The sequence below is a fragment of the Thunnus albacares genome, chromosome 23, assembly GCF_914725855.1.
Source record: "Thunnus albacares chromosome 23, fThuAlb1.1, whole genome shotgun sequence".
In the NCBI taxonomy this organism is placed as follows: Eukaryota; Metazoa; Chordata; class Actinopteri; order Scombriformes; family Scombridae; genus Thunnus; species Thunnus albacares.
This window is the reverse complement of record NC_058128.1, coordinates 14,876,974-14,904,106: the sequence shown is the minus strand read 5'-3', so window position 1 is coordinate 14,904,106 and position 27,133 is coordinate 14,876,974. Positions and strand designations below refer to the sequence as shown.

At 41.3% G+C, this 27,133-nt stretch overlaps 1 protein-coding gene across 1 annotated transcript in view; it reads left to right on the top strand.

Annotated features, from left to right (window-relative positions):
• mdfic (MyoD family inhibitor domain containing) overlaps positions 1–27,133 on the top strand; it is a 220,951-nt gene that overhangs the window by 127,932 nt on the left and 65,886 nt on the right. The window lies entirely within an intron of this gene.

Below are 27,133 nucleotides of genomic sequence, written 5' to 3'. Positions count from 1 at the left end.
TAAATAATCTAATTTACAGAGTCGTGCCAAAGTCCTACATTAAGTTTAAACCCTTCTGTTACACAGTTTTATAGTCAAACAGTTTTCCACCATTACGGCTGATAATCAGTGAAAAATACCTGCCAAGACTGTATTGATTTTTGATATCTATCAGTTTTAACGTATCAAACTGTAAAAAAAAAAAAAAAAAAGATAAAAATCCCCAAAATTCAGCATACGTAAAATGCAAAGACATATATCAGGGAACTATATTGAGCAGGAATTAATTAGAAAATGGAAAAACCAGCTGGAACTTGATAAATGTAAAACTAAAAATATTTTACTCCACTGCGTAATAAACTGCCTTCATTTAGCAGAGTAAAAATATCAATGATACCACTGATACCCAGTCCTATCAAACAATCTACGTCGCACAATGACCAAAGAACTTTGAGTAGGAGACATAATTGATGACTTTAATTTTAAACTCCTCTCCACTTTTCAGTCCTCATGGACATTTCAGTGTGGATTAAACCTATTGATCACCTACACCAATCCGGGTGGAGAGGTTAAGCAAATTGCTCATCCCGTACCACTCTATAACGAGCCTCCTTCTCAAAGAAACTTTCCTCCCAAAGCTCATGTTTCCCGCAATCATTTGTATTAAACACCCATAAGTGAAGCCACAGAAGGGGGAGAAAGAAACTCCTCTGGCCTTCCAAAAACCCTACTTTCCCCGATAGTATGATGTCTCTAGATAACCTGGATAGCCTGTGATCCCTGGGTTTATCCACTGAAACTCTGGGACATTTCAACCAAGCTGTCTTGCAGGCTCTACCGGTCCTCCCTTTTGTCGTTCAAGGCACACAGAGAATAAGAGGTTTGCTTATATATATGCATGTGAGGGTGCGCGCGTGTGTTTGGGAGTGTGCTTTTTCACCCACGTGCTGAGAGCGTGTGCTCGCGCGCTTGTGTGTGTCGGTGCGTGTGAGACAGAAGGAGAGCCCAGAGGATTGACAGCTCTAGCAGTCATTACACGCTGGATTGAATGCTAGATTAGTCCAAAGTGGCTCAGGGTCAAGCGGCTGCCTGCTCCCTTTTGGCACTCAATGACTTTAATACCCGCTACTGTATTAGTCAATTACTTCAAAGGCTAGGCTGCCCTCTCGTTACCTCTCCTACAGTCTTGGTTCTTTTTATTGTATCTATTATTGATTTGTCTTTATTTATAAAGGATATATCCCTGAGAGAGAATAAAATGCCCTAAAATGTTTTTGGGGAGTTCTTGCAGCATAGAAGTATATAGTTCATGCTATAGTGTGTGCAGAAAAAGAAAGTTTCTATTCAGTCTGAGATTTAATTTAGCCTTTTGCTTGTAAAGTGAAAGAAAAGTACTCGCAGGAAATTTCTTGTTGACATAAATGAAAATGTACCTTCAATATTAAAAAAAAAGATTAACTTATTCACCTGAAGGCATTTAATATAAATTAAACAAGAAACATTTCAATAAATAGAGAAAATACCAAAGCAGGAAAGTTTTTCAGACTTTTGTCGTCTGACCATCAAAACATCACGTGAGGACTCTGTCATGAGATCAAGCTCCTCTGCTCTCCACCTCTCTACTATTCTCTCTGTCTATCACAGCTCCACTCCTCCCATTAGCTCTGATGTTAAATTGCTCTTGTGTGATTGTGTCATTGGGCTCTCCTTTCCCTTTCTCTTGGGTGACTGATATGACCTTTAGGTACACCGACTGACAATTACTGTCACCGAGAAATTGAATTATTAGCTTTCTCTGCCAACGGAGCCGCGGGTAGGTGGTTGGTAGTTGAGAGTAAAATGCTGTAATTACTTAGCTAAATTGCCATATTATATTTTTTCGCCACTCCTTTTTCCTTTTTCATTCTTCTTCATGAGTGATATAAAAGCAGGGTAAAAAAAAAGAAAAGAAAAGGAAAGGTGTTGAGCTGTGAAGCTTGTGAAAGAAGGATTTTGAATGCCTCTTGTAACCTTTTCAGGTTGTTGATTGTCAATAGGAACAATTTAGAGATGTCTACAAGGATGAAGGGAGGGGTCGGAGGGAAAGGTCACTATGTCCTTGCTTTTTGTCTTTCGCTTGTTGGTCAGTCTCTCTTTTTATATCTCTCTCTGTCTGTCCCTCCCTTCCAAACAGTGAACAATTGATTTGACCCTAATAGTGTGTCTCTTCCTGCGGCCCTCCTCTTTATCACACACAACACTTGCACGTACACACCGAGCCAGGCTGAACGTAATCATTTTTTCCTCTACTCTGGTTCTCAGCAAGCAAGTAGGTTCTTTTGCTTAGCAGCTTGTATCGGGGCCTGTCAGATCCTGCAGTTTGATTACAGTATCTCGCTATTTAGCAAAAGCCTAAACTGCGCTGACGTTAATTAACCAGTATTCGAAGGGATGGATGACTGCGAGGGCCTTCTAAGGTCACATGGTTTCCTTTGAAAGCCAGAGGAAAATGGATGTAGAGGTCTAAAACACAGGGAAAAAAAACCCAGCAAGATATGTATACGACAGGAGAAGACAAGAGCATGGAGTCTCAGGGCTCTTTGTTTTCTGCTGCCTCTCAGACACGCACTGAGCCCCTGCCATCGTCATCCTCTCCTCGCACATCTTTATTAACCTTTTTCCTCTCTTCTCCAAATACGCAGATGCACGCATAGATGCACAAACACACATCAGGCCTGCACAGAGTAAACACTCATTAAAAGACACATCCTGGGAAGATCTTGCCCTGCCTTCATACTGTTTGCCTTATCTTAAATGTCAAAAGGTGCACTCATTAGACCATTTGTAATCAGTGTCTATTGTAAGCATATAGTGAATGCGTTTTGTGTATAATGAATGCAAATCGTGATTGCAGACTTAATTTACAATAAGCGGGGAAGAAGAGTCACGCATTGTTGTGTTTTACTTGCCAACTCTCATAGAGGTTTGAAATTTATTCAACACATAAATTGTCCTTTAAATGTTCAGTTCAGGTGAGAAAGAAAATGCCACTGCTGTCATATCTTTTTTCTATTTGTGGGTACATTGATATGACAAAAAAAAAGATAGATTGTAGCAATATACATAGCGTCTTCTACTAGGTTACAGTCATAAAACACTGCTGTGAACTGAAGTATAACAGAAACAGGTACATTGCACATGTAGGATCTGAGCATTGACCAATCAGAGAGAGTGATTAATTAATGACTTCTCATCAAAACCTGTAGATACTTGTACAAAGTATCCTTCTTCCTTATTTTTTCTCTTTTTGAATAAATTAAATTTACTCACACATACTGTTGCACAGTATGTTAGTAAATTAGGATCCACATTCTTCATTGTGCCTGAAACTCTTATTACACTTACATGCACTTATTATTCTATGTTATTTGCTTTATATAAATCCCTCTTCTGTTGCTTTTCCAGAGATTTCTCCTTTTTCCCCCCTCTCGTCATTAAAGGTTCGATCAAAGGTCAAAGGTGAGAGCGTGTAGTATCTTGAACAAACTGTAAAACCATCTGAGACAAAGCTGTGTTATGGGGCTGTCTGGTTAAACTCAACTGACTTGAAAGTATGGTTTGTCCACCTGTTGCTATTTTATTGCTTATTCAGGCTTGGGATATGAATAACTGAAGACTGTGGGGAGTCTTTCCTGCAGTTTTTAGGGATTACGGGACACTTCAAAGACTTCATGATGTGTCATTGCCCTTCAGTCATTTCGCTCATAGTGGGGATTCTATCTGAGGCTGAGACCCATGCCAAAAGTAGTGTGATGGACAGGTTAAGGAGTTGATGCTGCGGTGTAATCAGCTTCATTTTCATCAGTAATAAGTGGTGAGCAGCATAAATGTGGAGTGGGAGGTATTCCTGCTTTTTGCAGATGCTGTCTGATGTCTGCAGATCATCATGTATTATACCACCACTTTTTTAGTTACCACAGGTTTTCCTTTTCCCATTCGACCAAGTGGTTTATTCATATTCATTTACTTTCAAACTTCCATTAAGATACTGAACAATTGAAGTCATGTTTTGTCATTTTTGCTGCTGTAGCTTTATTTTGTGACTTGAGAATTTAAAATATATTTTACCTTGTTCTCTGTTGTGAATTTGTGCAACTTCAAAGGGTTATTGGGTACACGCTTTTACAAATCCTCTCCTGAGTTTTGTGTGGTAGGTTTATGGCTTTGTGACTGAAAATATTTGCTCATTTATGAGGTGGTGCAGTCTTATACTCTGATTCAGCATCTTCCTATGAGTATATACAAGCTTGTCTGTTACTTTTTGTAAAAAAAAAAGAAAAAAAATGTGAAGAAGCAACTAATATTCTACAGGTCTTATTGATTTTTCTGTTCATTCACTAGGTAGCATCTAAAATAAATGTGCTATGAATCTCTGCTCGTTACAAGCCAGTAAAGACTGAGAGAGAAGTGCAAAGTGAGATGGAGAAGGGAGGCAGAAGATGAAAGACCAAGTTGGTGTTTTATTCCATCAGCTATCATGTACAGTTGAGAAAAGCGAAAAAAAAAAAAAAAAAAATATGAGCAAAAAGTTGGAGGGAAAGACAGAGTGGGGAATGGACACAGAATGAGAAAACTGACAGAAAGAAGAAAACCGTAAGAGAGAAAGACACTGTAAATGAAAAGACGCAGAAAATAAGAGAGATGAAGAGAGGCGTTTGTATGATTTTTCTTCCTTAAGGTCGAGCCTGCTCAACCGCCATAAAAGAGGGACAATTTGCACGCGCCATAAAGGACATTTATGCTCATTGCTGCGTCCCAGCAGAACCCCATTGCTCTTTGTTTTAATTGTCCATGAACAAGGCATTGTTCTGCAAGATCAGGGTCTGGAGAAAATTTCCTCAAACTTGTTCATTGTTACAAGGAACACATTATAGGGCCTTCATTATTTTCACTCTGATATAAAGAATATGTTATTTGAATTTACATAATTCTCAGAGCAGCTCCAAAGCCACTTCTATAAATAGCTTTATTCAACTTGAGCGCAGATTCAAATGAAGGGAGAAGTCATAATCTCTTACAATGTTGTATCTTTGTCTCTCTCTCATAGCTCTCTTGTGTGTATTTCCACACATACTAAAGCCTCACAATATCCACTCTTTGTATATTTTGTATTGGGTTTGTTATGCATGTCAGAATCACCCATTTTTTGATAAATGCCATGTGCAAACTAGCCAATGGGAAGATTAATTTGTTGTCCGCTTGCCGGATCCGTCTTGTAATACCGACAACTTTCTGCTGACTTTGTGGCTTTCTAAATGAAGTTGTTGTGTAGTACATTTGGGAGGAGGTTGTCCCACTTTCAAGCACTTCTCTTGTTTCCCAGATTGGCCTCGGGGCACTGTGACACAGCTCCCCTCCAGCTCAAACACACTGTCGCACATCCGCGCACTGTCGAGCAAACAGACAAAAATCACACACAACCCCTCCTCCGAAATGCACTTATGCTCGGCCCGGTTTGCCCTGAAGTTTGGTTAAAAGTGTTTTATAAGCTCTCGCTGCTTCTGCTTGGCTAGCGCGGCTGCGCCCGAGGACATACAGTTGATCAATGTGCCATCACAGACAGAGGCAGCTCTAACAGCAGCGCATGACTGACTCCAACCTGACCACTTGGGGTGTAATAATTATATTTTTGTGGGTTTTTGGAGTCCAGAGGTTAGGCACAATGCTTGAAGAACATCAGTGTTTTTGCCCACTCAAGGAATTACATTTACAGCCAACTCCAGTTTCATTACACTTGATGTTGGCACAGCAATTTGGAAAGGAAGGATGTGATATATTAGCAGTATGTTAATCCCAAAAGAGCGATAAAGTGTATTAAAAATGAACCCTTGTTAATTCTAATGTTGTTAGTGTGTGGCCCTTAGCACAGAACAGTCCCTCTGTTATTCAGTATTCACTGACGGTAAAGTTTATGTGGTTTCAGAATTATTTCACTACTCAGCCTTATTCTACTCCCATGGCCGGACCACGCTGCTGGGTGCTACAGTATCCATAAACCCAGCCCGCAGCCTCTCACCTCTCGCCTCTCATTTCTCATAGTATTAATAATACAAAGGCATCCATAAAGTGGGAGCTGTGCTTGTATTACAACAGCATTGGCCCAGGATATATCCAAGGTCGCCACAAGGCTGAACTGTTATTCTCCCCGCGCGTGGTGAGAGGCGAACCACCGGTCATTCCAACAGATGGAGGTGAGGGCCAAGACTGAGGCACTTATTTCTCTTCTTTTTTAAATATGCAACGAGTGAGCCGTCAGAGACCTCTCTGGGTTGTGCCGCGCGTAACCTTTTTATGCAACAGCGATGTCATCTGCATTCTTTGTTGTGTTAAGAAGAGTTAAATGACCACTTGGGATGGGTATGGTCTGACCTTTAACCTGTAAGGATAATGAGTGAGATAAGGAGCGTCAGGTATAATAGACTGTTAAGGTTGATAGTATAGCAGAGGGCAAGTAGGCCTCTCATGCTCGATCCCTCTGTCTCTCGTCTTTGCTTTCTGTCTTTTTCTCGTCTGTAAAGATGATGCAGACACAGAGGAGCAATTACAGAGAGAAACAGGCTTCCATTTCCATCTGACAATGGAATAAAAAGTCCTTGGCCTCCTTGCTTAGGCATGCAGACAGCCAGAGAGTTACAAGAAGCTGAAGAGGGTGACAAAGGCCAATAGTAACCCAGCATCTATTCTCAGACTAATGGTCCTCACAGGTTTTAGAAATATGGTCTCGAAAATGAATTTCACGATGTTTCTATTATTCATTAATTTCCAGACAGAAGTAGCGAAAGAGGAGAAAGGAAGAGGCAGAAAGGCGTCTGTGATTATTGATTACAATGCTGAAAATATAATGAACTAGGTATGAGGATTGAGTTTTCCTCATACATTTGGTGCCCCCCCCCCCTCACCCCACCCCGGCCCCCCACGACTGTCACAACTATGTGTCTGTCTCACCCGGTGTCTCTGTCTACCGAAAAGGGCACATTTGTTGTATCCGTGCTGTTGTGTCAAGAAGATGTGTGAAAGAATAGATCCCTTTCTCCCCCCCCCACGTTTGAAACAATCACATGCCGAGGAATTCATTTGTCTTGGTTTGGCTTTGTCTCCGAGGTGACACACAAGCGGGGGGCTCCTTTTGTTGCTCAAAATTGATGCCGCTAACAGTGTAATAAAAATGTCCAAAACTTGCAACGCTGTTTGAGGAAGAGCTTCTTTTGTTCCTGGAGAAGCTCTTGTACGGAAGAGATAACTGCAGGCTGTGTTGGTAGCAAGATTAATATGTTGCCCAGTTAGACCAGGGTGTTTTCTTACTCTGGCTATATCTCCGGTGTCAACATCATAGCTCTTCTTTTGTATTTCCTCACTTTGAATTCAGCCCTTGATTGTGCTCATTCTGCCGAGCGGTAAACAGTGCAGTGTGCCAACAGATAACGCATTTATCTTGCTGTATAGCCTCCTTTGGTGCCAAATGATATTGCTGCCATCAGGTTTAAAATACTCCACTGCGACGGAATAGCCTCATTTAATCATTAAAGGTTGACTTATCAGGGGAGTGGGACGATAAGTATCACACATGGAGTTTGCACTTGCTGAATACAATTGATGACAAGAGTTTAAAATCAGGTGAAGCTCTTTTTTTTTTTTTTTTTTTTTTTTGAAGTGACGTATCCAAATAAAGGAAGCAGAGGGATGATTTTCCAATTCTTTCTTATACTGATTTCTTTATTTATTTACAGTTTTTTTTTTTGGGGGGGGGGGGTCTCATGACAAACGGTAACCTGACACGGCTGAATTACTGAACTGTGTCTGAGGACTAATGAGAGAAATTTCCCCAGAGAATCTTTATCTATTGCTCCTCGGAGAGCACCTTGGGGACTCGCTCTCCTGTCTGTCACCTCTACACACACGCACACACACACACACGTACACACACTTTCATGCACATACAGGGTCCACCCCCCCTCCAACCACACCACCCCACCTCTCGACACCGCTCTACCCTTCTACTTCTGCCCATCATCCCTTCTCAACCCCTCCGCCACTACCCTCACTCATTGACACCCCTGTTTCCTCTAACACTATCATGTAGCACAGCCATTTCACTTTTGCACCTTGCAATTAAAACCAGAGGAGAGGCGGAGGAAAAGAATACTCTTATACTTTCAACCCTTCCTCCTCCTCCTCCCTCTCCTCCTCCTCCTCCTCCTCCTCCTCCCCCCCAGCAGCCACCACTCTCCTATCTGCAACACAACCTTTAATGGTTCCTTTTTTATCTTTTTTTTTTTTTTCCTCTCATATGTGCGATACACATATACGTGGTACGTGTTAGAAATCCAGAGTTTACGAGAATGGCAGGCATGGAATTAATTAACAAAGGAAATCTCACCATGGCTTTCAGTTGAGGTAGATAATTTCAGCTTTTTAGTTTCTGCTCCTACGATAGCAGGCAGAGGTAGCTGTGGCGAACACAATAATAAAAAAGGTAAAAAAAAAAAAAAGTGAGATTTGTTGGGCCAACTTAACAAGCTCAGCATGAGGAGAGTTGAAGAGTGTGTTCTCTTCAGCATAGCCAACTTAACTCTTGTAGACAGCGTGTCTGTTCAGAGAAGTGGTTTTACTGTGGTGGGCAACACAGAAGTCTTGTCCACCATCACACACACAGACACACACAAACACAGAGATCACATGCAGTCATGCACACACACACACACACAGTACACACACACAAACTTGCACGCCGTCGCACAGTATCTCACACACACAAACACACACCTGTGAAGTCAAAGAAGTCTTTGATCTTTGGTGTTGCTATACTGATCTCTGCAGGATCCTCCCCCAGCTCTCTTGTGTTTTTTTTAGTGCGTGTGTGTGTGCATGTGTGTGTGGCCTGGCATAACTGGTTTATGAAATATATTTGGGTATTTAAGGTTAAAAATGTAATATTAAAATTGATGACCGTATTGTAACTGTTACAAACAAACATTCTTAAAGGACAAGTCTGATTATATTTTATATTTTTCTTATTGTCACCAAATGTGATGAAAAGACCAAAACAGACAATGAATTAATTCTACTAATAGGTATCGTCTATTTTATCAAAGCCTGAGACACTATAGCTTATTCCTCTGTGCCACAGATCTCCATTGTTGCCCAAAAACTATTAAAAACACATAAATGAGCCGCAATGTTACGTTGTGTAATACGCTCCTTCATTACAAACATGGGAACTGTAGTTTATTGTCCTGCTACTGTAAATACTCACTAGTGCACCAAATCCACAGCTGAAAATAGTCCCCCAAAAAATGGACAATTTACTCCTGTAACATTTGCTAAAAATTACAGTATCCAACTGTTATACTGTGCAAAGTATACGGTCATAACATTCATGGTTTTTAAAGATTTACAGTCTTCAGTAGGATCAAATGAGCCTCAAACAGGCTGCAGAACTTCAAAACTATCGCGAGGCACACTCATAATTTTTTTTGTTTTTGGTCTTTTTACAGGATTTCTTTTCTTTCTACAGATCACAATAACATCACAGACTAGTTCCGGAGTCACTCAGAAATATTTAAAAGGGGAATCATTTGAAGGAGTTGACCAGGAATGATCGTATTTTCAGATGTAAGAGATGATGAACAGCCAAATAAGTGTATTCACATGTGGAAAACATTACTATTTGTGTGTGCTTTCTGAGGCAGAGTCATTCAAAAGTTGTTCAAAGTAATTAGGATATTTCACATAATGTGGATCATCCAGGAAATTGCGTACAAAATGAAACAGGTGGTAAGTAATCTCTTGTGAAAGAAGCCTCGCCAACTCTGAGCCGTTCTCTTGCCAGACAAGTTAAGAGCACCACTTGTGTTTTAATAAATGGGAATCGGATCTGTGGTGTTTGGATGGAGGAAACCGGTCAACAAACAAGAGCAAAACTGCCAAGTGTAATCTAGACACACACACACACACACACACACGTACACAAACATTCTCACACACCAAGGCCCCGTGGGAAAACATCATCACACATTGAGTCAGAGATCACGGCTATGTAAACAATAGCTGCTGATTAGTGTTACATTACTGTTCAATTTTTTATTTGTACCAAATTGGAAATCTGAGGGCGCCGTGTTTTTGCCCCCCTCCCCTTCCCTCCTTGATATTAAACATGGATTAGCAATGTCTAAGCTCTCGTTGGCCAGACATGAAGGAGTGTGAGAGGATGGGGGGGTGGGCAGACACTGCTCTTTCCCCTTAGAGGCCATTGATTTCCAGGCTACTTACGGCCTGTTTGTATGTACGGACACACTGAAGTGTAAGCTTGTTAAATGTGAAGTGCATCACTTGTCACCCGTAGGTCCCCGTCTCATCTTCCCGGGGCTTATCAGTGCACATATACACACAGAGGGAAGGAAATCTGGCCATTTTGCAAATCTGATTTAGATATTGCATGCGCTGCAGCGTCCTCTGACAAGGCTGGTTGTATCAAGGTCCCATCTATGATATGATGATGGCTGTTATGGTTTGAACACAAGGTCGGTGGGTGACACGGCACAGACTAAATAGGGTGATCATCCACCTTCTATCCTTCGTCAAGCTCTTTGATAGAGATAGGTAGCGGCTGTTTTCACTTTAATGGAGCATAGTTATGTATGGATGGTGTGTAGTTATAGATTTGATCTAGTGTTATTCTTTGAACTGGCTGAGAACACCAGCTGAGATCTCTTCCATAGATTAAAATTGTGCTCTTATCATTTATAAATACTTTTTCCATCTCATCACTAATAGAATATAATTTGACCTGACCCCAAAACTATTCATAAGGGAATGCTATTTTGATTGTTTCTGTTTGTTCCTAAGAAACAAAAAGCTTGTATTTTTCATAAAACAAGCGTTCTATCTGGCCTTGGTGTTCAGTAGTGAAGGATAGCCCAGGTGATTACAGTCTGGAGTCTGCTCCACCTTATTATGCCAAAACATCACTGGCCCCTTCTCCAAATATATCATAAATAATTATTACAGAGTGCATGTTCAGTGCTCTGGGCCATGGATATAACTTGTTTAGTTTCAAACACACCCCAATCAATATAAGCCTGTCATCTAAAATTTATGAGAACACCAGCTTGTATTTTATTTATTTATCTATTTATTTATTTATTTCATTTGGCTGCTTGCGTCCAGCCTCTTGTTCTTAACTAATCTTGCTGAGTGTGTGTACTGTACGTCGTTTGTGTGTGTAATTTCAAGAGACGGTGCATACCTTTGTGTGCATGCTGTGTGTGTGTTTGTATATATATGTGTGTGTGTGTGTGTACGTGCATGGCAGCTCGGTCCAGCAGGCAGCGCCACTCGAGGGACCCTGGAATTATGGATTGAGGACAGGAGTCATGCGATGATTGACAGCCGCATTCCGTTGGAGGTGATTAGGTGCGCGAGGCCCAAAGAAAACAGACATGATGGAAATTTCAACATCCCTACTCTAATTTCTGCTGTGGGTAATTATGATACATGATGATCTGCAGACATCATTGGCCACACAGTCCACTGTGCTCAATCTCTCCCTGCTCTCGCTGTCTCTCTCGTTCTCTCTCAACCTCAGTATCCCACTCACACACACACACACATACACACACTTCCATACAAACTAGTGGCAGTGAGGCATCATAATGTAGCGATGAAAATATGGAAAGCATCGATATTTTGTATTTTATCGGTTTGTTCTTCGGTGAATAATTGCGTTTTTGATTGCTTGGTTTTTAAAGGAATAGTTCAACATTTTAGGAAATACATGTATTTGCTTTGTTATGGTAAATATGAAGCTACAGCTTGCAGCGAGTTAGCTTAGCTTAGCATAAATACTGAAAACAGCTCGCCTGGGTCTGTGTTAGTGTGATAAAAAAAACATCTACCAGCACCTCTAAAGTTCACTAATTAACATGCCTTATATACATTATATCTCATTAGTTTAATTTGTACAAAACTGGGGCTGAGTGATGTGCCAGACCATTTCTTGGCCACAACCTCCTGTAAAACAGCAAATTGTCACTTTTCAACTTCAGAGCCAAGCTGGCTGTTTCGAGTCTTTATGCTAAGCTAAGATAACCAGGTGCTGGCTCCAGCTACATATTTACCATACAGATGTGAGAGTGGTATCGATCCTCTCATCTAACTCAAAGCAAACAAGTCTATTCCCAAAATGTCAAACTATTCCTTTAAAGAATGGTTACACAGAGTTTAAATTGTACATCTTGGAGTTAGTCCTTCATTCCAAAACTATCATGTTTCATTTAACCAAACAAAATTGTAGTCAAAAGTGTAGTGCAGTTTATTGATGGCGAAACTAATCAGGGAGGAATTTAACTGCTGCATTAAATCACACCACCAGCCATCCAAGAATCAGCAACCTGAACATACACATACTCAAACACACACACACACACACACACACACACACACTGGCAAGATCTGTGTAAGCCACCAGTCTACTACAGCTCCCAAGCCACAGTGGAGGTGTTAGGATCTGAAAGTTACAATATTCCTCCCAACTGTTTTTCTTAGCCTCACCAACCCCCCCCCCCCCCATCTGACAAAAGCTGCACGTCCTGCTCCCTCTCCCCCATGTCAGGTGCGTTTAGCATGGCTTTGAACGCCATGCCTCCATATTTTATTGAACACTTTGTTGGTTGATGCTGGATTCCTCCACAATACCTGGCGATGGGTTCATGCATTAGAGATGTGAGCTTTGGATGGGGGTCGGAGTAGCGTGGAAATAAAATATAAAAGATATTGAGGGCCGGAGTGTGTTTTTCTCTGTTTTGGTGGACTGTATAGAAGTCATTGTTATTTAGCATTTCAGTATTAGTTCATGCATGCTGCAAAAATCTATGAGTGCTCTCATAGATTCTCTCTCAAGGATGAGAGCGCTCATAAAGCTCTTATCCTCGGTGTATCTGACTGTTTCTCATTGACTTGTTTTCTTCTCTCAGCAGGTGTGTCTATAATATTGTTTTTTCAGGGGTATTCCTTGCATCTCAACTCACTTTTGGCAGTGTGAGGTATTTGACCACCAGAAATGGAGAAACAGTTGGTTTTACTCTCTGCTGCTCTCATCCAAACTGTTGCTTTATCTTGTTATGACGTTACAGTCCAGCATAAGAAAAGCTGTAAGAAACTGGACAGCATTGGTTACAGCTAACATTATGACTCATCTTTGTGACCTTTTGCTTTCAGCTGAAATACATTCTTGAGTATAGCGTGAATAGACTGGGGTCTATTTGCATATCTAAGGTTAAGCTCATTTGCCCTTCATATACAGCAGGTGAGAAAATACTGATTAATCCCCCAAAGGGGTGAGTGTAAAACACATATCTGCAACCTCCTGATTGTAATGTGTAGCAATAGGAAAATTAGACACTGAAATGTGTCAGGCCTTAAATTAGCACTCCATATTTTAGTGCCATTTCCAACAGTGGCACGCTGCAAAGGCCTCCACAGACAAGAGGCATCTCACTTGTTGTCAGACAGCCTCCTATCACCTCTGCATCACTTTTCATACATTTGCATAAGATCTTGTTTCTGTGAGAGCCATTGAGTTAAGAATTGGGAGATTTTTTTTTCCCCCCAATATTTTCTTTTGTTTTCATGCATCTTTTTGTAGAATTACAACTAAATAGCGTTCAAAAGTAATCCCAAACTGGCAAGTTAATGCGGGTGTTTAGCTATTGGATTCTTGACAAAGATTTGTAAATACGCTACTAGAAAATCTGTTCTTGGCTTTTTAATGTTTCCCAGTCATGGTTGCTTATTTGTCTGAGGGCTGCTGTAATTGTTGGGGCATTCTTTGACTGCGATACCACAGCCAAACAGATGTTCCATTTACAACTAACAATTACACACAGAGGAATCTCAGGGAAAGGGAAACAGCACAAGTTTATTTAAACTAAATCTTCACATGACGTGCCCTCTCCAGCACCTAGCAGATTTATTTGAGACGAAACAGTTTGTGCTGATTCTCTCATTTACTTCTCAACCCCCTCAGTCCGGGGAGCAATAATCTGGCTTCCTGTAGACTAAACATAAAATTAAAAAGCAATCTGGCTGTGCCGTATGTTTTATAGAAATCTGAAAAAAGAACTCACATCAGCGACTTTTACAGATAAAAGTGCCACGGCTCGCCAAGTGAAAAGACGGATAAAAAAATGAATATCTTTTTTTTTTTTTTTTTTCTCTTCCTCTTTTCGCCTTTGCATATGTTAGAGCAGCTTGATTAACGGCCGGGCCGACCAAAAGCTAATTATTTTATTGAGTTGGGGGACGAGGCGGGATCCCACGCTGGGGATTTGGCTTTGGCTTTGGCTGCAAAATAAAAAAGGGCCCCACGTGTGATGTGTGATTTCTCCCGCCTCTTGGTGCCCGTCCTGCACAGTGACAGCAGGATGAGCCCCAGGTATGGGTGGTCTCATCTCTAGTCTATCAATAAGGAGCTTACTAGCCGTACTGGAAATGGGAGGGAATACAATACCGTTGCAATTTGATTTTAAGCCCCACAGGTCAATCTCCTGAACCCCTTTTTCAGGCAGTTCCTTTTATCATTCTTTTTTCCCCCATCCTTCAACTCGCTCTCTTTTGCTTTCTCTCTCTCTGAGTCTCTATCACTCACTCCCTCTTTCATTCTCTTTTGCTCTTTCTCGCTCACCGTCTGCACTCTTTTTTACTCTTTTTTGCTCTGTGCTAAACTGTTAAAGTGATTTTATTCTTTTCAGAGCTGCTGGTCTTTAGGGGTTTGTGGTTGAAAAAAAAAATGCAGCAGTCACAAGTTCAAAATGTGAATGTCATAATGACATTTCTTTCCTGTTTCCAGGATAATCAGTGTTACTCTGATTTCTTTTTGTGTATATAATCAGCAGTTAGTAAGTATTTTACCTTTGAATTTTGATGACTCTAAGTTTAAAAAAAAAGAGTAATCTATGTGTTTGTGCGGGGACTACACGCTAGTCAAGTTAAGATTTCATTAAAACAAACATAGATAAACACATTCCCTTTTGTATATATTGTTGACAGGAGTTCTTGGCAATGCTAATATCCCATCAACACTTCCCCTGCGTCATTTGACCCGTAATGAACATTTCAACACTTGAACACAAAAACGTCACACATCCTACTCGTCTCAGAAGACTTGTTGTCAAAGTGAATTTTTCCTTCATAACCTCATGTCTTACATATCTGAATGCATTTATAAAAAAACTATATTTGTGTATTTAATCACTCACTGATGATTAATCAGTAAGGTAAAGAGTTACTATTTGGGGCAAGTAACAAAGTGATATACACCATGCAAACGTGCTTATAATGTGTGTCTGTGTGTCTGCATGCATGCACATGCAGCCTGTACGTACTGTATGTGTGCACAGTTGTTCATGTGCATGCCTTTGTGTGTTTCTATATGGGCCTGCGTGTCTTTGTCTTGTGTGTCTGTGTCACTGTATCTGTAGTATCTGATTGACCTTGCATCCCCGTCAACAAGATGTGGCCTCTGGGCTGCGAGTTCCCTCAGAAAAAAAAGAGACCATTACCTTTTATCGGCCACTCTTATCGAAGTCGAGGTGCGTGGTGGACAACAAATTGGCTTCTTCATGTCTCCCTCTCCAAATGCTAAGGTTAGGCTTTAATTGTGGCACCTGAGTTGGAAACCAGCAGAGTTATAGACAAAATAGCGATGCTCGTGTCAGTGGACGTGTTGTGAATAGTTCACATAATACCAGTGTATACACAGTGGACACGGAGCCAGCCACCTTTGCTCCTCTCCCCTGTTCTCGCTGAATAAGAATCTGACATAAATTCTGCACATATAAAATTAGTAAATGCCACTGTAGCCGTAGTTAAATATCACACAAACCCCTGGGGAGGAGGGCGGGGGAAGGTGCTGGCAAGTTACCTTGGCCTATTTTTTTGTATGTGTGTGTGTGGGGGGGGGGGGTAGAAAACAGCCAAGGGGAGGGGGAGGGAGTTTGACGAAAGGAGAAAAAAAAAAGGAATGGTGGGAGGTTAGAGAAAAAGAAAAGGGTGAAGAGGAAGGAAAGAGGGAGGGAAAACAGCTGTACATCGTCAGAGAGGGTGGGGTGGGAGTCGTGGCGGGTTGCCTGCGACAGAACGTTGCTTTCAGATACAGAGCTGTCATGCTTCACACTCCCTCCTCTTCCCCCGCTGCTCTCTTTCCTTTCTTCATATTGAAACTATCAAATAAAACAGCGTCGTGCAGAAACCCTCTTTCTTCAGCCTCTCATATGGCATCATTAGGGGTTAAGTGCAGTCTAATCTCTCCCCTAATAAAGTTACTTTGAAGTGAGGAAAAAGGGTGGAGTGGGGCCAGGGGTTGTTCACACAGACTATTTAGTAAATTAACTAACTCAACCCAAGCGAAGGCTGGAACACTGCTCAATGTGAAATCTGAACCACCCTTGTGCAACTATGTTGATCCTTGACGCAACACATCAGAAATTCTTGCAAAATGTTGGTTCCTGGTGAATTTGTTTGGACAGATGTTTGCTCCAAGATCAGTTTGCAGTTCAAGAATTGAATTTGTTTGGTAATTTGACTGTTATTACATTTTTTGAGCAGGAAGGAAGCACAAGTAAAGCACTTCTACCAAGTGCTGGCTGTCGACTGGAGAGTTATTGGAGGTAGAGGAAGTCTTGCTTCCATTTTTATCCTCTCACATTAATCCCCCTTCATCTCTTTTTTCATTCGCTTGACTTATTCTCTTTCCATCCGTTTCTCCTGCTTTTCAGTCTTCCCACACTCGGCCCCTTGCTGCGCCCTACCTGGCCCCTCCATCCTCATATTTCTGTACTAGCCTGTTGCTTCCACAGCCTGAACTTGGCAAGGTGCCAGCACTGGGCGGGAATGCCCCCCTCCTCATTAATTTACCAACAGATTGCCGTGGGCTGCTCACAGTTCACCGACGGGGTGTTTACAACAGTTAAGTGACGAGCCGACAGCCATTACAGCCGTAATGTAGCACAGCATTGCAGAGCAAAGACTCAACTGCCCCTATTTTGTTTGGCACACGTGATGATACAGCAGCCAGTGCCGTGCGTGTTGTTGGCATTTCAGCTTAATTGGAAGTCCTGGGCCTCAGCCAACACCGGCGGCCAAGATACAACAGGTCTGAGACACAGGTCTGAGTCCTGTTAACAAACAAATACACACAAATTCACTCAACATGCACATTTTCTGTCACAAATAAGACATGCCTATACATTCAGTCGAGTGATAACATCCGAAACGGTATGAGGGAATTTAATTTAAATGTTAAAATGTCTGTCTTTGATACAGATTCATTATTATAGATTCATTATTGACTAAATGTTTTCTAATGGGAACAATATTTTTATTAATTGCTCAATTTGCCTTAGAATATGTTAATATGTGCCACAGATTTCTTAAATTCAACCTATCATTTAGTTATTCCTTCATTAATTGAAACATAAAGTACAATTTACTGTATCAACAGTTATTGTTACAGCGACTTACCTGATACAATGCAGCCCAATGTGGTAGTGATTTGCAGAGTAAATGTTATTGCACTTGCATGCATCAACACCACATGTTTTTGTGTCTTTTGCCTGGAAAGGGGGCAAGATTCTTTCTCCAAAGGGATAATGTTAAATTACTCCAAACCGTTTAGTGTCCAACACACAAAATGGCGTTTTTTTTGACCATATGGAACCCTTTATGTAATGTTTTCCTTGTTGATATACAGAATCTGTAACAAATGATAATGGTTTGCAGCTGCGGGATGGATGAGGCGTGGTGTCGGTCAATGGCCTGATGGCTTCAACATGAGTTGTGTGCCCCATCCTGATGCTGCTCCCCACCCGACAATATATGTCTTGATGGGAAGTTTATGACTACTTTATTCTATCCAGTTTGGGCAAACTGGCAAACGGATTTAGGAGGGAGATTAAAAATTGCAATGAGAAGGTTTGTACAATACTGAGAAAGCTCCATGTGAGAGAGTTAAACTCATATCAGTAACTGTGCAGTCCAATCAATCCACTAGAATTGATCATATATGAAGTAAACAGTGTCTTTGCAAGGGAAAAGGTGATTCAATTATGCCACTTAATAAAGAATGCAATGTCACATTGAAGCTTGTTTCCTAGTGTCATCATATTGATTTGTTCTTGCATATTTGTGCACAGAGGGATTGATTTTGTTGATTTTCGAAAAGCCAACAGCCTTGATTATACCTGCCAGTGTGTGACGGAATCATATCACAACAATAACAGAGAATTTCTTAGATAACTGCCTATAATCATGGAAGACTGAACAGCTGGTAACCTGATTGATTCTCACTGATTTATGTGCATATAGATCCTGTTGATCCTCTAACAGATAGATACGGATGCACATCATGTGAAATATACTCCTCTATTTTCACCTTGAAGACGATGAGATGTCAGGATGTAAAGGAAAGATAATTAGAAGATGCAGGCAAACGCCTGTCTCAGTCATACCTGACCAAATCATTCCTGAAATGGACGTAATGCTGGGAACGAGAGGTGGTTTGATAGAGAGCAAAGACTGCAAACAGTAAAGAGAAGATGGGGGTAAAAAGGGTAATTGTGACAGCTCCTTTAATGCAGCGTACAGAAAACGTGTGTGATCTAGGAAAGGTGTACTGTCAGTGACCACCAAAAAATGTAGGCGAAGCGGTGACAAGTTGCATTACGGGGCAAATGGCCGAATTTTTGAGAGGGCCCAATTTGTCATCTCCAATAAAGGCCATTGGTGCTCAACAGTCTGGGCTCATTGCCCAATGGCTGGTTAGAGCCAAACTGATTGGATGTAATGTCTGACAGCTGTCGGGGGTCTACATGAATTGAGTCAACTTCTACGTGTCATGCCAAGTTTCTGTACATCAATATGTATAAGGCGCACAGAGAGGCCGAGAGGGCAAAGGAGAGTGAGAGTAAAGAGAGGCTGCTTTACAACAAATGCAGGACTGCCTGTTGTGGTAACAAGAGGCCCCATCTGGCGCTGCTTTAGGTCCCCCAGGCTCCATGTGTAGACATAGAAAAGCTTGACGAAGGGGGAGTGGTGGTGGTGGTAGTATGTGAGGTTGGAGGGTAGGATAGGGTGGTGGGGGGTGTTGTGTGGTTATAGAAGGGACACCCCAGGCTGTGGAGGCAGTTGGGTGAGAGAGTGTCTGGGTCAAGAGGGTCGACTCGATGGACTACCTCAGGGGCCGGCAGTGTGACAAATGGGCTAATGTGGTAGTGGGAGAGATGGGTGGGCATGACATTAGCCCTGTAGGATAGGTTTAGTGGATATATATACTTTATCTATGTGTAGTGAGTGTGTGTAGCCCGGTCTAAGTTTTGTGAAATGAGCATGATGTCTTAAAATTCCATTTCATTGCTCTGTGCACAAAAAGAAATAGTACTTCTTCACTATGAAAATATTATATGGAGAAGTAAGAGAGTTAGTATCAGGGCAGTGGATGATGATACATGTTTCCTCTGCAAGTTCAGCTGCTTTGCTAGAATCTCTTGGTGTCTTTTTCCATGTGTGGACCGAGTGAGATACTAAATACTGTAAGATTGCATTTATTTACTATTGTTATGTGAGACCCCAGTAATGCCTGAACACTGATATGATAAATGTGTTGTGTTTAGCCAAGTCAAAGCAGTTTGTGAAGGTTATGGAAAGATTGTTGTCTTGGTTAAATACTTTTTAAAAAAGACGCCCACCATCCAGCAGAACCACCTCATTATGACTTCTGTATGGTACAATGATGTAGCACTTCATGGATTGGACGAAATTCTAAATTCTGCATCTGCTTATATTAAATCTGTGGTTTTGCATGAAAACATTTGTTGTACAGCACAAAATAATAGTGCAAAATGAAACACACACAAACATCTACTGCCAGTCAACAGTGTAATCATTTAGTGGAAGTATATTACCAGGTGTAACACTTTTGTGTTTGTGTTTTTTTAGTAAAAAAAAAAGATGAATGATGAGGAATGATTACAGCAAGCAAAACATGTGTCAAACATTTTCATTTGGGCAACTTTTATTTTAGGACAGACTTGAAAAATTGTGAATCTACCCTTTAAAGTGCCAACCGTAAACCAACTGTTAACTGGTCCACATAATGAACACTTGAAAATATTTTTGTGTTTTTGTCATTTAACACTATTTTCACCACCTCCTTTTGTAGTAGAGAAGCATAATCTCATTATATGTATACTGTACATCAGATTTCAGAGTTTCTTCCCCATTTAATGAAAATTGTATGAGACTGTAGGTGTTTGCTCGTGTTGTCATCAACTGCTTGCCTTTAAACCTGTTTATGCATTTGTCTTGCATGTGTATTTATGTGCAGGTAGCCTGTTACGTGGATGCGCAGTTGCACGTAACGCTCCCCAAGCCCCTCCTCTTGCCCTGAGGTGTGAGGTGGATCAAACCCCTGGGCTTTTAGTGGATTTCAGAGCTTTGTCACTGATTATCCAGCCATTAGCAGTCTCTGTTTGTTTGATTTCCTCTATCGATTAGAGGCAATCCCCAATCAAACAAGCTTTATTGATGAAACAACACAACCTGCTGGTCCCTGGATAAACACAACATGGCTCCTTGTGTACGCTGTCTTTGTTTGGGGGGGGGGGGGGCGACGACACCGGTACGTTCCAGGAAAGTCTCCACATTTCATCATGACTGAACACGCCGCTGCGGTTTCCCATTAGAGACTTGTACAGGAACCATCTTTGACAGCACAAGCAAAGATATGTGATTAGATGCCATATTGTTAGCGCTGCCATCTTTTATATACAATATTTATCCTATTGATTTCTTTTGATTAAAAATCTAAGCAGTCAGCGTTAGCTTGTCACTGTGAAAATCTTCATATTTCCCTCCTTTGTTGAAGGATGTGTGTCATGCGGATTAATATTTCAAAGTCTGGTAATTCATTTATGACAGGCAGGGGCTGTTACTGGGAGGAAAAAAAGACGTGTTTTCACAAGGCATATTGAGAAAGAACAACAACCGTGTCTGTTGATGTTTTCATTTATGTGTTTGTCAACGAGGTGCCGTGAATTGCCGACGAGGGAGTCAAGAGAGCGAGAGGAAAAGAGAACGTGCTAAATAATACAAGAAATTACACGGCAACTTTCTTCCTCTGTGTCGGCAGAACAGATTTGAATATCTATTATTTACACAAACATCTTGTTAGCTAAAGAGTAAGCAGTTTGTTTACTAAATATGTGTTTTGGGTTGGATGAAAACACTGCAGTTGCATAATTCATGGACCCCGGCATTGTTTGTTCACACAACTCAAGCATTGTAAAATGTTGTGGTGTCAGGCACATCCCTGCACATTAAAAATAGACTAGTGCAACACAGCAAAAGCTCCTGCTTTCCAGTCACTTATTCAGACTCGCTTTTACACATTAATATTGCAGATTGTACACTGGCACGCCAAGGCTTTGTGTGTGTGTTTGCGTATGTGTGCGTGCTTGCATGTGCCTGTTTTTACCCCCTGTTTGCTAATGCGCCTTGTCTGAGAAAACAGAAGCAGAGGATTTTTCTGCTTCCCCCCCCCCACCCACCCACACCAACCCCTAAAATTAATCCTCATTTTAAACGTCTGCTCTGGTAGCAGATCAGGCCAGGTGAGAGATTGTCTTCTCTTCCCGCCTTCAGGGCATCTCAAGCTCCATTTAATCCAAATGCCAATTTGTAGCACACAAATCGGGAGAGGTTGGAGCCAGCTGCCTGGTTGGCTGGCTTGTTTGGGCATTTTGTGCACATACAGTACAAAGGTGTGTACGTATTTGCATGTGTGTGTGCGCGCGTGCACATGTGCGAGCTTCTGTATGAGGGTTTACACTGGGCCTTCTCAGCTTGGTGCATCTATAATTGGAGAGCAGGGAGCGTCCGGAGGTGTGGGGTTGTCAGTCACTGTTTAGGTTGCCCCGGGGCCCCTGGCACTCCTGTGGGTATCAAAGTGGCGCTAATTAAATGTGGGCCCCGCCGTACGGCCCTCCACATCACAGGGCCAACGGAGAGCCCCCGCTCGGCTGTCCTCTCCGTGCCTTTGAGAATCTGCTGCTTGCACTAATTACCCATTGTCCAATTGACTTGCCCATTCTCACACAAATTCAACACACACACACACACAGACGCACACATTTCATCCCCTATCCCTCTACCAACCCCCCATCCCTATCCCCATCACTAACCCCCCACCCCTTCCCTATATTTATTATTTTATATTTTCCCTGCCCACTCTGTCTTTGGCTAGCCAGCCTAATTAATCTTATGGAAATCTCCTCCAGCCAAGGTTGGCCTCCGATGTTTGTAATTTGATTTGGGGATGATAAAAGTGAAAGCCAGGTTCTGGGATGGTGAGGGAACAGTGTCATTTCTCTGTCCTCTCGCCCGTCCCCCTCCACATCCCAACACTCAGGAGACGCGTGGGGGCTATCAATCTTTCCCACGTGCCCAGCAAACTGATATCCCAGAAAATTAACTTCAATTAATAACAGAAATCCCCTGATGCAGCTGTGGAGGCAAGCCGGGGCTTTGAAGGAGAACCTTCAAAGATGTCTCTCTGCAAGTCTTTTATAGGCCAGCTGGGGAGGGGTTTTCTTTTCATTATCATCAGCCACCATTTGAACACTCACTTTTTCCTTTTTATTTCTTTTCTTTTCTTTTTTTTTATTGCTGTGGACATTTAAATAAAACCGCTGTCAACACAAAAAATCGATTAGATTCCCTCTGGCTAGAAAAGCAAAAACAAAATGGCTGTTCATTATGAAACCGCATAACCTGGCCTCTGCCTTTGTGTGCTCTATTAGCCTCTCCAACGAGACCTTGTTTGTATGAACTGAATATCCGCTAAGGTCAGCCATCACATTAGCTTATTGCTGTTTACAGTGAGGGTGAGGGTGGAAACCTTTGGGTGAGGCTGAAAGTTCGACTTTAATGTGGTATTGAGGAGGCGGGTTGTGAGTCAGAATTTACTGTGTTCTGGAGGTTCATGCTGGGAAGCAATGATATAAGACCTGAAAACTCACCTGCTTTCACTGCTTTACTATTTGACATCCAGGTTGCTGTTGTTTTTTTTGACATCTGATGACTGATTTGACATGGTTAGTGTTTTTTGGTTAGAAATCATTTTAAAAAATATTCATGACGTTCATATGAAGGAATTTTGATTTTCTTATGTTAATATATAATCAAGGTGTTTTAATGTAGACAGTATCAGATTTGGATATGACCCCGTGCTTAACCGATGTTAGCTTATTGCAGAGATATTATATTGGCATGTAATATATGTTGCCTGAAAACAAGATGATTAAAGTAACAAGAGTGGTAAAGACATGTTTGAGGTCAAGACAAGTTTATTTTTGAACTATACAATGTCACGATCAGTACATATCTTTGCCAGGGTCTTCAAAAACAAATTTAAGAAATCTTGTTGTTTTTATATAAAAAAAATGTGTTTGTGTCAAAAAGTCTTCATCAGATTTTAAACTCTCTAATATTTATTGCTGTCACTTTCAAAAAGCTAATGTCAGACTATAGCTATGACTGAGTAAATTAAGTAAATTAATTAAGTGATTAAATTTATTTTTTACAAACTATTTCATACTAATTCTGGTAAAAACATCACAGTAATAATTTAATATTTATTTGCACATTTCATGATGCAATTCTTAAACTCTCAATCTTACAAGCTTTCTCTATTTGAACTGATCTCTTAGAAAAACCACATAGGTTTAGCTCGTAGCTCATTTGTATTAAAGGAGCTAATAGTGTTGTAGATTGTCAAGGTAAGAGCCCTAGACACCCTCGGTAAACCTACACAGATGTTTTCACTCATTTGCCTAATTAAACCTCTGCTGTGTTCCAAATTGCATACTTTTACGTTTTACTTTTAGTATGTACTGCAGCTGCCCTTACAAAGTGCGTACTGTTGAAGAAAGAGACATCTGTAAATCAGTGGATACTTTTTTCGAAATTACTCATTTCACTCAGAATCATCAATCAGAATTTGATCCATTCGGTCCAATCACATTTCGAAAGTCTAGAAGAGCCGCACAATTGAATCGTTTTATCCCCATTCAAGTTAGCCAGAGAGCTTAACTGTAAGTTAGCCGTCTCAACCAGCGGAAGTTTCTAGTGAGCATAGTGTATGGGCGCATGGTGCCCATAGAGCGTGTGCAGTATGTTTTCATCCAGGTAATTTCTGAACAGCAGGAAGTGGCTTTTTTGGCTTCATGCGTTCACTGAGCAACTCTCATAGGAATGAACAAGGCCCTGCTTCCGGCACTGTATCCAGTTCTCTTTATGCATCTATGGCTTGAATACTGCAAAATGCAGATGTAATAGGACATCCTGGTACTTTTGGTGTACTGCATTTGACATACTATGTATTGGGACATACCAAATCTTTGTCTGGCATACTAAATAGTATGGTAGTATGGGTAACAGAACACACTCCTCATCTGAAGATTGTGTGGGTGGATTCGGTATTTATATAGTATTGGTTCACGAAGTTTGTTGACCTCACATTATTCCAGCACAGCTCCACCCAACTTCATCCTGAGCAGAGGTCTAATTAGCTTGTATAAGTGAAAACACCTGTGTGAGTGTGGAGAGCATTTGTAGCCACAGTAAGTGTGACCGTTTTATTACTTAAAAAGCATGGCAGACTTCAGCTTACAGTGAAAAAATATTATTGTTATTTTTGGAAAACAAAATCATTTAAATAACCTTCTTATTGTATTCAATAAAGTGCGGTTTTGTTGCATTAAAAAAAAACTGCCTGGAACTGTAAATGGCCTTTGCCCCAGAAGCAAATTTCTCATGCTTGTTGTGTCCTCACACGCCCCCTTAACTATTCCCACAGAAGCAGCTTTACTTTAAGTGGCACAAATACAACAAATACACCATGCTTATCGAGTCACAGTCCCCTGCCGCCCCTACAATAAAATACAATTCTGTTTTCTTCACGCTGTCTTCTGGAGTGCTAGTATGCCATGGCGGTCACGTCTGGGGAGAGAGCTCTCTGCTTATTTATTTGTGGCTGTTTCCTCGCCTGTCAGGATAAAGAGGGCAACACGGAGCCAGTCTGAGAACATAATTTCACTCTGAGTGCCTTAGCCTGAAGCGCTCGGCGCGAGCACTCACATACGCATCTGACACACGCGTACATACTGTATACACAAACATGCACGCACACACACTCCCAAGCAGTCAGAGTGCCTGTTGACCTGCTGAATAATGCTTTTCGACTAGTGAAGCAGTGCAATGTGTGAGTTTCTGTGTGTGTGTGTATGTCTCAGAGTGGCTGGTTAGCAGCTTAGCCCTCCCGCTGACTCCTGTTAAGGGCTAAAGGGATCCATGTCAACAAGCAATAAAGAAGATGCCTCATCCAGAGAGACACGCAGGAGGCAGAAGATGCACACACGCACACACACAACGTAATGCACATCCAGAGTCGTAGCACGCAAACACCCACATAAACACGTGTACACACAACAGACATGGCATGTCTCAAATAAAATATAGATAGAGGTGAGAGTGTTTGAAGGGTCTATTAGCGCTGGCTGTCGGGGAGTGATACGGGTGGGATCAGTGTCACAACTCCACTCCGCCTGGCTCGGCCGCGTTGCACGCTGTGGGGAGCTTGGAGAGCTGCCAGCTGCCTGTTTACAAGTCAGACGTGTGTTTGATACTGGGCTGCTACCACTTGATAGCAGCCAAATCCCCTTCCAATGAAAAATAAACTGGAGGGCTTCCTCTGAAGTGGAATAGGCCAGCACAGAGCAGCTCAGCTCAGCCAGGATGCTGTCTGAGAGCTGCTGAGTCAGTTTGTTTGGCTGCCCGGGTGACTGGATCGTTTGCTGATTTAATGGTTTGCTGACTGTTGGATTGACTGGCTGGCTGGCTGAGTGGTTGGTTAGTTGACCAGGCCAATCAGGCAGATAAGTCTTGCATTTATCATTCCAAATGATTAATTTAGAGTCTTAATTTTTTAGTAGGTGATGTAATTTCATTTAACTTGTTTCCAATTAAACGTATAACAACTTTTCTAGATTGGAGAGAGTGTGTCTTCTTAGTGGTAACGTTATGGTCCTAATTTACCTTGTTTTAGTGTATTGGCTCTTGTTTTGTGGAATTTCCCTGCATTGGAAACCAATGTAATCGTAGAATCTTACTCAGTTTGCAGATCTTGCACATCCTCTGAGAAAAACAGTAAAAATGAATAGACTATACTAAAGTAGACATTTTTTTCTACAGTTCACTTAAATATTGTCCAGCAGGTTTATCTATGTAGGTGGCTGGTTTACTGTAATAATGTAATGTGCTGAATTTTAACAGGGACTAAACTAATAGCATCTTAACTGACATGGTGTGAAATATATTTTAAAGAACTAGATAAAACTAACTCAACTGTTCCCTTCTTCCTTTCTTTTCATACACACAACCTCTGTCCTAATTTCTCTCTGTTGTTTTAACGCTTTGACCCCATTTCCTACCAAATCATCTCTTATGTTTTATTTCAAAATTACCCACCCAAACTGGTATTTCAACCCTTTAACATCCTTTCCTGTGGAGACACCTTATTTTTAAGGTTTTAACTACAGACTCTTCTGCGTATTATACCTGGATTCTTTTTATGAAGGTGTATTGTTTTTGAAAATAACCACACTGACCCAAAAGATGGGTGTAATCTATCATATAACATATATTACATGTTCATATTCATGTTTTCATCGTGCTGGCAGTATGTGACAGTTCTTCATAGTGCTAGCATCCCACAGGCAGAACAGTGGGTGGGTAATCAAGGATTATTCTGAATCAGAAAAGCTTCTTTAAAAGAAGATGCTCTCATAATAAAATAAATTCCATTGCCCCCAGAGTTGTTAGGTTAAGAAAAAACTTCCAGCTGGACTATTTGTTTTAAAAATATATATATATAATTTTAGGCCTTGGTATGTTTTGCAGTGCATGTTTTTACACCGCTCCTCACTTCTCTCTGCCTGAGGCAGTGCCTCTCCTCTAGGGAAGGTTTAACTGCAGTGGTAGGCCCTCTGCTTATTGATTACTACTA